Raw genomic sequence first — 14927 nt, 5'->3', positions numbered from 1 at the left:
TAGCTCTAGAATTCTGTGATTATTTGGTCTATCTTCAAGTCCCTCAGACCTTTCCTCCCCATCCCCTCATCTTTAAAGCAAATAAAACAAAGGAGTTAATTCCCAGCAGCTTTGCAAGTGTGGTTGTAATTGTCTGGCTAACTCTTAAATCTCTTCTTTCTCTTTGAGAAGGCTCAAGGTCATTCTTTCACCATACATGATTTTGAGTGAGGATTATGTGAGGAACATCAACCCAGGGTCAACTTTAACTTGTACAAGAGGTTCAGGAATATTTGTTTGTTTTACCTCACTGAGGAAGCGTACCAAATGCCTGGCTGAGCTTTCCACCCATTTCCTACCCCCCTCCCGTTTGCTTGCTTGCCAAGGTACAAGTCTTTGGTTGTGACCCAAAGTGCACTCACAAATCTAACTGGGAATGCCCTGAGCTTCCTATATGAACTGTGGGAGCTAAAATTTCTGCAAATGGAGAAAAACAAATCTGCAGTGAAGGATAATTGGAATAAGTTAATACTTTTTATAGACTGGTGGTCAGTGGGGGTCATTTGGCTTCCCTGAGTTTCAGTTTCTTCATTTACAAAAGGATGTAGCTGTTCTACATCGCCTTTAAAATTCCTTCCATTTCTAAATCCATGAATCTCAGTTGAAATCTAGGTCCCCAACTAAGCCATTTCATTAGCCAATAGCCAGAATTCAGTTACTCCAAGAAATCCATAACTCAATCAATTGTCCTTAATGTAAGAATATAAATTTAGTAGTCAAAGTGATTGCAGAAAGTAAAAGACAGGAAACAGGAAACAATCAGATTAATGTGTCAGCAAAGCGCTAAGGTGTATCTATGCTTGTTATTCCTTTATGAAGTATGAAAAAGTTTCTCTGATTGAATTGGAAGAGGAATTTGGTATTGTTTCCTTTTATTCTCTATAGGTATGCTTCTTTATCACACAGAGAATCTTAGTTCCAACTCTTCTCACTAAGGCTGTGTTTGCCTGTGAAAGAGTGAGTTCCAAATTTATTGGTGGAGTGCTGTATAGTTACTGCTCTTACTGTGTCATCTTAGTAGATGTCTTTGCTTTGAGTTAAATGGGTCTACTTGGTGACTATGAAAAATAAGCTCACTAGTAGGAACTAGTGAACTATAGTTTTAGGACTGTCGATTCACAGAATGCCCTAGAACCTGTGAGAGCAATTACCTTTCTGGGGGTCGAACCTGCAATCCTTCCAGTGCTGAGTTGGAGAAGTAACCCGAAACAGAGATGTGCTACTTAAAAAAATATTAAAATTGGGATCTTAGCTCCTTGAGGGTAAGCACCACTTTTGTCTCTGAGTCTCACTTGCCTATTGATTAGTTCATGGGGTGACAAGCACCCAGGGTAAGGGCCCTCTCCCCATTAAGGAGATAAGATTAAAGTCTTAAATTAGATTATCAGTGTAGCTATTTCTGCCATGTCATCTTCAAGGCCAGAACAAAGGCAGTATCCTTTAAGGTGGGACATGGTGATATAGTCACTGAAGAACGTAGAATGAAATGGGTTCTGACATCTTTCTTTGTTTTGGAAGAATTGATAATGATCACTCAGGAAATATTAAGGGGTGGGTGAGATATCTAAAGATGAACTTTCCACACAGGGCTATGACAGGGCATGTTGAGCTCCTTCTCTTAAAGAATCTTTCCAGTAACAAAGTTGTGTACTGGGCTACCCTGATGGAATCTCTGAGGGAGTCCCTAAGGCAGTGAAAATATCTAAAGACTGAGTTCTTGGTTCAGGGGCATCTCAATCACACTATGTGAAGTAAAACATTTAAAGGATCTCCCTCAACTGATTCATAGGCTAATTACTTACTTTTATTGTGTTAATGTGTCAATGATCTACGATTTTGTTAGTATAAGAACTCTTTCCACTGGGGCAGATCACAACCTAGCTTAGTAGTTACCTTAAGGAATTGTCTGAGACTCAGAAAAGGTAAGTAAATGCAGGATTTTAATCATGTCTAATTAAAGTCATTTAGAATATAGCATTCTTGAAAGTACAGAGTCAATACCAATCCTCCAAATTGTATAGCATAAAGTTTTCCTCAAGGCATTTGTTTTTTGGTGGGAAGGAAGCTCATTTGATGTTGAAGAAGAAGAAGGAGGAGAAGGAGGAAAGGGAAGAGGGAGGGGAGGAGGAGGAGGAGGAGGAGGAGGAAGAGGAGAAGGCGAAGAAGAAGAAGAAGAAGAAGAAGAAGAAGAAGAAGAAGAAGAAGAAGAAGAAGAAGAAGAAGAAGAGGAAGAAGAAGCAGCAGCAGCAGCAATCAGGAAACCCACAGCCACAAAATTTCTAAGTGTTAGAGGTGGGATTCAAACCTAGGACTTCTTAATTCCCAGTCCAGTATTTTATCCATTATGCCATGTTGCCTCACCATATTTTTCCCAGTTTGTTATATTCTGCCCTAAAAAACCCTTAGCTACTTTCATAATCGGTAACTTGAATTCTCAAAATAAGGAATACTAATAGTTGTATTATGTATTTTTATTATATAGGATGTCCCCAAAGTCTGAATATAGTTTAAGCTTTAATAGAGATATACTAGATATATTATAAGCTTTAATAGCTTAAAATACATTAAGACTTCTGGAATACCCTCATTATATTTTATTATGTTATCTCTATAATAGTATAGAGATACTGCTCTATTTATTATATAATATAATCCCCATTTTACAGATGAGAAAACAAGGCTAAGATATGCTAAATGACTTGCCACACAGTTTTATAGCTAATAAGTCCTAGAGCTGGGACTCCAATCTAGTTCATCTGACTCCAAATCTAATGTTGTTCTCACTATATCAACCTGTAAAACAATAACTAAATGGAATGCATCTTCACTATTTTTGAAATTTGTACCCCAAATTTTCAGCAGGCATTGAGTTGGGGATAGTGCAGTTCCTGAAAGAGGGTGATTACAGTCCCTTCATTAGATAAGGGATATTGTTTTGCCCCTTCTTAAAAATGAGGTAAATTTCAGTCTCTCTCAGCTTATATCCTGGGAGCATGGGTTTGATCTGGTCATCCCGGTGGTGCAGTGGTTAGAATGTCAGGCCTGGAATCAAAAAGATGAGTCTTCCTGAGTTCAATCAGATATTTTTACTAGCTGTGTGACCCTGGGCAAGTCACTTAACCCTGTATGCCTCAGTTTCCTCATCTATAAAAATGAGCTGGAGAAGGAAAAAATGGCAAATCACTCCAATATCTCTGCAAAGAAAACCCCAAAGAAGAGTCATGAAGAGTCAGACACGAGTGAAATGACTGAATAACAAAAGAGTTCAATCAAGGTCCTTCCCAGCCTAAAAATTCCGTGATTAAATTGGGTTCATAGAGGGAAATGTTGCATTTTTGGCAAATGCCTATTTTAAAAACAACAGTCACTTTTTAGTGGCATCTAGAGAGGTTGCTGGTTACCCAAGGTCCCACAGCAAAGCCAAAAACAAGTCCAGGAACCTTCACTTTCTAGCTCATTTGCATTAATGGTCAAAATATGCAAAAAAAGAACTTAGACCTTGTATCCATATTTGGCCTTATTTTCTATAACTTCATCCCGCCACGCCATTTGGTCCTTACACAGTGCTTATAAGTGGTGATGATGATGATTTACAAGTGCATTTTTGTTGTTGTCGTAGCTTTTATTTGTTTTGTTTTGCCAGTAATGAATCCTTAGGAGTTGACACCACGGGCAGTCAGCCTAAAAAACTAGCCTGTGGAGCAGGATTGAAAACAATTCCAATGTCCTGGGGATTAGCAGTCAAATTGGCAGTGAAACCAGCCATTGATAAATACCAGGCTATTAAAGTGTGACTCCATTTTTCCAAAATCAACTTTGACCCATTCTACGTCACTGGGCATATCATTTGCCACAAAATAACATAACTTTCTGAATGACACAAGAACAGTTATGCTAGGACACACCACTAGACTAGTCAGTCCAGTATTCTGTTCTGATAGGAACACCAAAGAATATAGTGTGTTTGTCTTCCATGATTAAAACCTCAAAGGTTACTTTAAAAAAATATTGCTGTCTGATTATGTCACTAACCTGTTCAAAAATATTCATCTGTTCCCTATTGCCTATGGGATAAAATATACATTCCTATCTTATTTCATATAATCCACATTCTACCCAAACTGGGGTACTAGTTTTTCCCCCATTTCATTCTACATTCTTCAGCAACTATATCCCCATCTCCCACCTTTCCAGTCTTCTTAAACCTTACACTCCAGCCCCCTCCCATGTACTCTTCCATCCAGTGACACTGGCTTCCTTTCTGTTTTTAAACAAGACACTCCATCTCTCCATTCCCAACATTCTCCCTGGGAATGCTCTCCCTCTCTTCTCATCTCCACCTCCTGGCTTCCCTAACTTCCTTCAAATCCCAGCTAAAATCTCACCTAGAGAAAGCCTTTCCCCACCCCCTCTTAATTCTAGTGCCTTCCGTTGATTATTTCCTATTTATCCTGTGTATAACTTATTTGTACATAGTGGTTTAAATGTTGTCTCCCCCTTAGAATGTGAGTTCCCAGAGGGCAGGATTGTCTATTGTCTTTCTCTGTATCCCCAACACTAGTGCTTGGCACATAATAGGTGTTTAATAAATAATTACTGATTGGCTCATTCATACATTTTAGGAACATATTTCTTTCTCATTTTACCCTTTTGAAAGCCTTCTCTTTCTTCAAAAGCCTCCTCTGTTACTACTTTCTTCAAGTCTTGTTAAGACATGCTAGGATGGTGGAATTTGGAGTCAGGAACCAGGAGTTACCCAGGTTCGAGTTTACCTCTGACACTTAATAGTTGCAGGAACCTAAGCAAATCATTTAACCTCTGAGTATCAGTTTCTTCATCATTATTTAAGGGGAGTAGGGAGAATTGGATTCGGTTTTGTGCCTTTCACTCCTCTCAATTGATTTGGTCATAGTATATAAACACACAGATGATGTGTTAATGTATTAACAAGATATTTAACCTCCTCTTAACCCCTTATGAAGTGCGCAATTCTATCTTAGTGAATTGAAAAGGACATTGGCCACCTTTTAAAACATGGAAGCCTGCCAGCAGCCAAGGAACAGGAAATTGGAGTCAACCCAGGCCAAGATCACTTTGTGGTGAATGCCCCAAGTGGAAGGGGCCTCACTCTCTTTCCACCATCAATCATGGTGTCTAGCAGTGAAGCTACTTATAATTGGAGAATTTGTTTGAGAGAGTTTAAGGCACAATTAAAGGAACAGAGACACATTCTTCTGAGAAACACAATCGTGTCCTTCTATTGTTGGCAGGTTTAGCTACGTAAAGCCATCTTGTGGCATGGTCATTTTCAGGCAATGGTGCTGCCCTTTTGAGATTCATAAGAGAAAGGTAGTCATAAAGGGGTATTGGGGAATTAACACTCTTCTAACACACTGACATTTTATCAGCTGTTTTTTGGACTTATCACTGTATAAACTGGGGAAAAAATAATCAAATCCCTCTCTCTTACATGTAAAACGCGTATAATCACACCTATAGTACTTCTCACACAAAGATGTAAATTCAAAAATCACGCCTATAGTACTTCTCACAAAAGGTTGTCATTCAAAATTTAATTGTTGTTCAAATTTAATGTACCATCCCTTTAAGGTTCTCGGAATCCTAAGTAAAACTCTTATTGAAGCAATTAATCTCTGAGAGTGTTGAGACAAACACTTGCTAAGTTTAGAACAACAAGTTGAAATAAATTGGGGTGATATGGGGTATGTGACGTCTGATTATTTACAGAATACGAGAATTTGATTATTAATCATAAGTTAAGGTGAAGGTATTTGCAGAGAAGATCTGGAGACTAAGAGACTAAATCTAAAAAGGTGAGCGGAAAGGAGGGAAGGAGGAAAAGGATGGTAGGGGAGAGAGAGACAGAGACAGAGAGACAGATAGAGAGACAGAGAGGGAGAGAGAGAGAGACAGAGAGATGAAAGGATATGAGAGCTTCAGCAGCTAAATTTGAAATTATGGATAGTACAAGTGCTGTTGTGGAGGAAGTCTAGCTGAACTAAGGGACAGAAGTTGGAGTAAGAGAATCATAGAAGCTACTCAGGAGATCAATTAATTTGAGATGTGTCTAGCAAGGAATGGGTCAAGCACAACATAGATCAATTCAGCTTAGCAGTAGAAGCTACATCAATCGAATAACTTTCATGTATAGTTCTTGAGACAAAAAGACCATCTAAGTTTGTAGCTTTAGAATTATAAATTACATGTGACCCATTTGTGTCCTCACTCATGTGCTCCCTTGATAGGTGTCTGTGTGTCCAATCTTGCCTATAAATACGAAGTACATTGGTTGGAGAGTATGATTTGGCATATGTGTGGATTGTGATGTATTTATTTATTACACAACTACTAGGTGGCACAGTGGATAGAGCACTGGACTTGGAAATCAGGAAGACTCATCTTCCTGTGTTCAAATCTGGTTTCAGAAACTTACTAGCTGTGTGACCCTGAGCAAGTCACTTACCCTTGTTTGCCTCAGTTCCTCACCTGGAAAATGGGCTGGAGAAGGAAATGACAAACCACTCCAGTATCTTTGCCAAGAAAACCCCAAATGGGGTCACAAAGAGTTGGACTCGACTAAAACAACTCAGTAACAATAACATTTAATGTGAATACATGTGACATTCTTTTGCTTTTTATGTTAAGTAAATGGTTATGTTTGAGATCTGAAAGTGTCTTCATTGTGAATGTCTGTATTATAAACAGAAACACACTAGTGAGGGATGAAGAAAATACCTGTTACAAAAAGATAAAACGGGAATATATGTAAAATGTTTTATAAACCATGAAGCTCTATATAAATGTTGTTATGTTATCATTATTTTTCCATTTGTAAGTGATCTCCCTACCTTTTTGGACCGCTGTGTTTAGATCACTTCTTCTCTCCTATTAGTTTCTGCCATGTCTACATAATATTTATTTCATTATTTCTTTTCCTCTTCTCCATTGACCTGTAAGCTTCTTGAGGGCAGGGACTATGCCATATTTGATATGTATATTTTCAGCACCTAGCATGGCACCATGTATATAATAGGCACATTATAAATGTTGAATAAGCATACTCCTGCAAAAATCTTAATTTCTTTTAATAAGATTAATTATCTAAGTGTAAATAAGGTATGATAACTAATAGGTGATAAATTTCTTCAGCATACCAATTCATTAAACAGATTAAAAATACAAACTGGTCATCAATTCTCTGAAGCATCTTTTCTGTTTCAGGAGCAGCAGAAAAGGAGCCAGAGGCCGCTGAGGATCACAAAGTTCCTGGTCCATCGACAAAGCTTAATACTGTTGGTATTTTTCACACAGGATCTTTTCCCAATAGCCACAGAGGCAATGTGGTTTAGTGTAGAGAATGCTGGACTCAGCATCATAAAGACCTGGGTTTGAAACCCTGCTCAGATATTTACTATCCATGTGGCCCTGGGTAAGTAACTGAAGTGTAGCCTTAGTTTCATCATCTGTATGATGAGGAAGTTGGATTCCATGAGCTGTAAGGTCCCTTCTAGCTCTAAATCTATGATCCTTTGATCAATAAGCCAACAAGTTATTATGCTACTATAAGAACTGGATGATATCCAAATTGACATAATTGCTTGAAATGAAACTAGAACACCTAGAAAATTGACCTAGAAAATTTCAGTGTGCACTTTTCTTCTCAATATTCCATTGTTGAAGAAATTAAGGGGAAAAAATACCAAATTTGAATATCTATCATTGATCCTTGTATTAAACAATTATTAATACTGTTCAGAATTATAACCCAAATAAAAGGCAGTAAGAATTTATCAAATGCCTACTATATTCCAGGCATTGTGTTAAGTACTTGAGATACAAAGAATAGCGAAAACAGACTCTGTCTCTAAGGAACTCCTCACTTAATGGAAGATACAACATACAAAAGTGTGCTGGCTATACTTTGAACATTTCAATAAGGAATCACATAGTTACTTTTATAAAAAAAGGGAAGCATAGAAGTAAAGGTTAACATGTAGACCATCCAGGAGATAAAACAGTAAGGTAAGGAGACTGATCTTTGAACATAAAATACTAGAACTTAGGCACTCAGTGAGTTTTGTCCTTCAATGGAGTCACTAGTGCAGATTGTATTTGTTTTGATGATGCTACAATTTGTTGCTCAAAATATTTTTAGAATTATTCTTTGACATCTGCCTGTGGTATTTACTTTGTCTCAGCACCTTCTTACATACTTATAAATGTATTTGCATCTCTATCAGTAGGTCAATAAGCATTTATTAAGCACTTACTATGTACCAGGCACTGTGCTAAACACTGAGGATAGGCAACCCCCCCCCCCAAATGAAAACCCTGGCCCTTAAGGACCTTATGGTTTAATGAGGGAGACAATATGCAAACAGATATGAACAAATAAGCTTTACAGAGGACAAAGAAAATAATCAACAGTAAGAAGGTATCAGAATTAAGAGAGATTGGGAAGTCCTCCTGTAGAAGATAGGATTTTAACAGGTATTTAAAGAAAGTCAGAGAAGTTAGGAGACAGAAATGAGGAGGGAAAGCATTCCAGGCATGGAGAATAGGCGGAGAAAATGTCCAGAACCTAGAGATATAGTGTCTTGTTTGAGGAAGATCAGGGAGTATTTTGGGGTAGTGGTATAAGGAGTAAGAAGACTGGAAAGGTAGGGGGAAAATAGGTTCTGAAGACCTTTGAATGTCAGAGGATTTGTATTTGATCCCAGAAGTGATAGGGAACCCTTAGAATTTATTGAGTAGTGGGGTGACATGGTGTAAAGGCAACCACACTGGCATACCCAGGATGGCTGCTAGCATGGGTTCTTTGATCTGCTTTTAAAGGAAAATAGCTTTAAAAGGGGTCAACAATCTTACTTTAACCAAACATATATACCATTCATTTAGTTCAGGGGAAAGGTCAGCACCCCAAACGTAGAGACAAGCAGAGAAAATACAGAGAAAACAGCACAGATCAACAGACAGGGCTTCTAACTGTCTGAGAAATTAGCACAAATTGACAGACAGATCCAACTGTCTGACCAAGGCAAGACATACATAGTTACCAGAGAGAGAAGCACCAACACCTGGGTTTTCAAAGGTGGGGAAAAGGGGGGGGGCTCCTTAACAGCTACCCAGAGTCTTGTCAGGCCAAATCACAGGAACATTCTTCTAATGAGTGAGCCCCCCAAAGCAAAACCTCACCTCAGAGTATATATGCCCTTTTCAGAGCCAAAGGCATCACAAACCTCTTGACTCAGTGCCTAATCAGAAATTAGCAAAAGGTGTGAGCCTTCCTAACGCAAGCTTCCCCCCCCCCCCAAAAGAGGTCCATTAATGGGTGGAAAAGATCTTCAAGTCCATTAACATTACACATGGTTGGACCTGAGCTTTAGGAAAATCACTTTGGTGGCTGAACAGAGGATATACTGGAGTGGGAAGACACTTATGGCAGACAGACCAAACAGCAGACTATTGCAATATCCAGGCATTAGGGGATGAGGGGTCTACACCAAAGTGGTAGCAGTATCAGAGGAAAGAATGGCGTGTGTTTGAAAGATATTGCAAAGATGAAATTAACAGACCCTTTAAGCAGAATGGTTATGGAGAATGAGAGAATATAAGGAATCAAGGATGACATGAGGATGACGGCGCTAGTGTCCAAGTCATCATAACTTTAGGTCATCAATTATGTAATGTGGAACCGGAAACAGTGCTAGAATAGGGGTTCTTAATCTGAGGTCTGTGAACTTAAAACATGTGTGTGTGTGTGTATGTTTTATATATATATGGAAACATATATAGAGAGATAACTGTATTTCAACATTGTAATATTGTATTTCAATCCTTTGTAATCCTATGTATTTTATTTTATGCATATAAAGACGTTGAGTAGGGATCCATAGGTTTCACAAGACTGCCAGAGGGGTCATGACACAAAAGAGATTAAGAACTTTTGTACCATAGGAAGCTCTCTAGTAGAATACCATAGGGATTATCCTTTGCCTCTCTCTTATTATTCAACATTTAAAAAAAATGACTAAAATTATGTCATGGATGGAATGCTTATGAGTTTGGCAGATATATTGAATCTGTGAAGTAGACCTAAATACAATGGATGATGGAGCCAGACATTTAAAGAAAATTGTAGACAGGATGTAATGAAAGGCTGAATCTAAGACTGTGAAATGTAATAGGGACAAAAATGCAAAGTCTGTTAATATGTGGCAAAGGTGTGATATGGAAGCCAACACAATTGTGATCTTAGGTTGGATTAATAGAAGTACAATGTCCAGGATGTGAGAAATGGTAGCTCTGCTTCAGCCAGACAACCTCTGGAGTATTATGTTCTGTTCTCTGAACTACATTTTAGGAAGACTCTTGACAGGCTAGAGAAGACCCAGATAATGGTGACCACACAAGACCATGTCATATCAGGAGCTGTTTAAGGAACTGTGGATATTTGTCCTGGCAAAGAGAAGACCTGTTGGGGTGGAGAATCATGCACAATTGCTATGTTCAAGAGCTCTCATGCATAAGAGGTATTAATGCTGTTTTACTTGCCTCAAAATACAGAAGAAGAAATAGGAGGATGTTTCAAGGAAGCAGATTTTGATTTTAAGATGCAGGTTGGTATAGTGGAAAGGGCACCGGGATTTGAAATCAGAGAACCTGGGTTTGAATCTCAGTTCTGCCATGTACTGCTGTTGTGACTATGACAAGTCATGCTACCTCTCTGGGCTGTCAAATGAAGGAATTGGACCTCTAAGGTCCCTTCGTGCTCTAAAGCTATGATCTGATACAAGGAACTTCTTTTTAAAAAAATACATGTTGCATTTATAAAAGTCTATATCAAATTTAACACCATAGTACCAATAGTACTCTATGCCTCCTTCTGAATTTCTTTCTGTTATTTTCTGTGTATATTTGCAATGTTTCATTGATGCTCTTTCTTTTCTTTTTTTTTTTTGCTTTTCCCTTTTTTCCTCCCCCATTCACTCCAACCAAAAAATAAAGCTCACATTTATAACACAATCAAACAAAACAAAATCATATATTGGCCATGTCTGAAAATGCATGATTCCTTCCATACCCCCAGTATATCTTCTGACTACAAAGACATGTGAGGTATGCTTCATCATTGATCTTCCTAATTGATCTAATCATAATTATTTATTGCATTGATGAAAGCCTGTATGTCTTCCAAAGTTGTTTTCTTTTACATAAATGTTCTGGTTCTGCTCATTTCATTCTGCATCAGTTCAGAGAAATCTTCCCAAGATTCTCTGAAACTATTCATTTTATAATTTTTATGAGGCAATAATATTCTATTACAATCAAATACCATAAATTGTTCAGCCATTTCTCAACTGATGATCACCTACTTTGTTTCCAGTTCATTGCTATAAGAAAAAAATACTGCCATAAATATTTTTGTACATATGGGTCCCTTCCCTTTGTCTTTGACCCCTTACAGAATAGGTGCAGTAGGGTTAACATTGAGTCAAAGGGTATGCACAGGTTAGTAAATTTTTGGGTATAGTTCCAAATTTCTTTCCAGAATGGTTGGACCAGATATCAGCTCTACCACCTGTGCATTAGTATACATGGAACTTCTTAAATACTTAGAGCTGCCAGAAGTTGAATGGGCTTCTTTGAAAGATAGTAAGTTCCCTCTGAACTGTGATTAAGCTGAGGAAGGATTATCACAGTCTAGGATGTTAAAGAGGTTGTTCATGCTTCTGGGTTAACTGAATAACTTCTTAGGGCCATTCCAAATTTAATATTCTATGATTCAGTGCCAGAAATTCTAGCTATAGCAATAAAAGAAATTAAGAGAGTAAGCATAGGCAAAGAATAACCAGAATTGGGAGGTTTGATATAATGATGTGAAAGCTTACATAGAGAGGCCTAGAGAGTCAACTAAAAATTAATTGAAATAATAACTTCATCAAAGTTGCAGAACATAAAATTAACTCATGTAAATCATTAGCCTTTCTATATATTACCAACAAGACCTAGGAGGAAGAGATGGAGAAATTATATTAACAATAACTAGGAAATAAATGAAATATTTACCTTCTGTGTAAATATTTATCCTTTGTATCCACCAAGACACATTGGAACTACATCAACAGAACTAGAAAACACTTCTTACAGAAACAAAAACAGATCTAAATGGAGACAAAGTAATTGCTCATGGTCAGGCCATGCTAAAATAATAAAAATGTCTATAATACCCAAATGAATCTATTTATGCAGTGCCATGCCAATCACACTACCAACGGATTACTTTAGAAGACTAGAAAAAAATAATAAAATTTATTTGGAGGAACAAAAGGTTAAGATTCTCAAAGAAAACAATGAAAAAAAGTGGGAGGAAAGAAGGCCAAGATCTCAAACTATACTTTAAAACATTAACCATCTAAACTATTTGATACTGGCTAGAGAACAGAAAAGCCAATCAGTGGAACAGATTAGTACCCAACAGATATAAACAAAAAAATGTTATAATGCTCATTAAGCCCAAATCCTGCTTTTGGGAAAACTGAAAAGCAATTTGGCAGAAAATAGTTTCAGATCAAGATCTCCCACCACATACTACAGTAAGGTCCAAGTGAAGATATAATCTAGATATAAAAGGTCACATTGTAAGCAAATTAAAGGAGTAAGTAATAAGATACTTTTTTGCAATTGTGGTTAGGGGAAGAGTTCGTGATAAGTGATAGAGAGGAGCAAAGAAAGTAAAATGGACATTTTTAGTTACATAAAATTTAAAAGGTTTTTATAGAAACAAAATTCATAAAGAGAAAGTTAGAAAGGAAACAGTTAAATGGGGGAAATCTTTGCAACAAGTTTCTCTGGTAAATATTTGCTATCTGATATATAATGAAGCAATTAAATTATTTAACAATTACACCTACTATCCAATAGATAGATGGCCAAAGGCTATAAAGAGACATTCCTGAAAGAAGAAATCTAAGCAGTCAATAGTAGTATGAAAAAAATACTCCAAATCACAAATAATTGGAGAAATTCAAATTAAAACAACTTTGAGATTCTACCTATAAATTTGGCAAAGGTGACACAAAAGAAAAATTATAATTGTTTGAGGGGCTCGAGGCAGACAGCCACATTAATGCACTGTTACTGTAGTTGTGAATTGGTCCAGTTATTCTGGAATTGTGCTCCCAAAGTCACTAAACTATTCTTTGAATCACTGAAACCACTATTAAGCATATACCTTAAAGAGGACAGAGGCAAAAGATCCATATGTGCAAAAAATATTTATAGCAGCTCTTTTTATGGTAACAAAGAAAAGGAAATAAAGTAGATACCCCATCGATGGGGAAAGGGATGAACAAATTATGGTGTATGAACATAATGGAATTTGAGAAATGATCAAAGGGATGGGTTCAGAAAAACTTAGGAAGACTTATATGAGCTTATGCAGATGAAATGAGCAGAATCAAGAAAACAATTTATGTAGTGAAAAAACAACATTGTAAAAAGAAAAAAAAACCTTGAAAAACATAAGAACTCTGTTAAGTTTAATGACCAAACACAACTCTGGGGGACCAGTAGTGAAATATACTACTACCAGAGGGATGGTGAACCAACCATGCAGAATTATATATATATATATATATATATATATATATATATATATATATATATATATATATATATATATATATATATATATATATATAGACATATTAAATTATAGATTTTTTTGGTTTGACTATGCTTGTGACAAAAAATTGTTTTTATTTTTTCCCCTTGAGGGCAGGGACTGGGTTTGGGAGGGAGAGGGAATTTGTAGATAGCATTGTCAAAAGAAAAGAAATGAGAGTCATTGAAGCATTTTTTTTTCATGCAAAGGAGAGAACAGAAGGAAATTCAGAGAAAAAAAGTAACATTCAATTTTTATATACTTTTTTAAAAGCAAGCTATTTATATGCAATAGAGGTCAATGGTTTCACATCTAATCCTCTTTATCTGCTCTGTTTTGTAAATGTCTTCGAAAAGGATATTTGTTAAAGTCAGAATAAAATAAAAATTTAAAAAAATTCTATGAATGATTAAGAAAGAGCATAAAGAGAAAATCTGACATGGTAAAGAGTGGTGGCATGTCACCAACAATTGCCTTGGAGGCTACTTAGTAAGCCCCACTTTGCCATAGGTTGATCATTGCTGATCACATTCAATGCTATGAATCCCCATGACATCGTTTCACCAAGCATTGGCTCTAAGTTTGGTAGATTGCTATCTTCTTATCCTTCTTGGCTCCTGAAAAGTACAAAGAATGTAAAGAGTATATTCTGCCTTTACCACTAACCAGGCAACTAGTTGATTGCTATCTGTGGTTGTACCTCCTCAAGCCGATTCTTAAGTTTTCTCCGTTCTGTTAGGTATAGCCAACGGGTTTTCCCTAGTGTGACATGCTACTACCAATAAATCTCGTAACTGTATGGAGCAAAATTGGGAAAAAAAGAGTCTTGACTGATTCATAACTTCATCAACTCAATTTAACAAATATTTATTAAGCACCTACTATGTGTCAATAATAATGTCACATTCAGGGTATCAACAGTGAAACTTATTTTTGTCAGTAGTCTAAAAACAGTGACTCTTTGGCACCTTCTGCCCCTTTTGGACATTCTGCTATCGTCCATGAAAAGTGGAAGTGACCTGTATTTTTATGGTTATTCTGGCCACAGAGTTTATTATCTAGTGTCCAACTTAGTGGAAGATTTTGCTTTGATAATTAGTGAAACATTTGAAGCAAATAACTGCCCTGCCTCTACTACTGAATCACTGTTTGAGTTTATATAAATCTCTTTAATGATTGTAGAGCTCCTTACTTATTTTGA

The sequence above is a fragment of the Trichosurus vulpecula genome, chromosome 1 (genome assembly GCF_011100635.1).
Source record: "Trichosurus vulpecula isolate mTriVul1 chromosome 1, mTriVul1.pri, whole genome shotgun sequence".
In the NCBI taxonomy this organism is placed as follows: Eukaryota; Metazoa; Chordata; class Mammalia; order Diprotodontia; family Phalangeridae; genus Trichosurus; species Trichosurus vulpecula.
Note: the sequence above shows the minus strand (reverse complement) of the source record.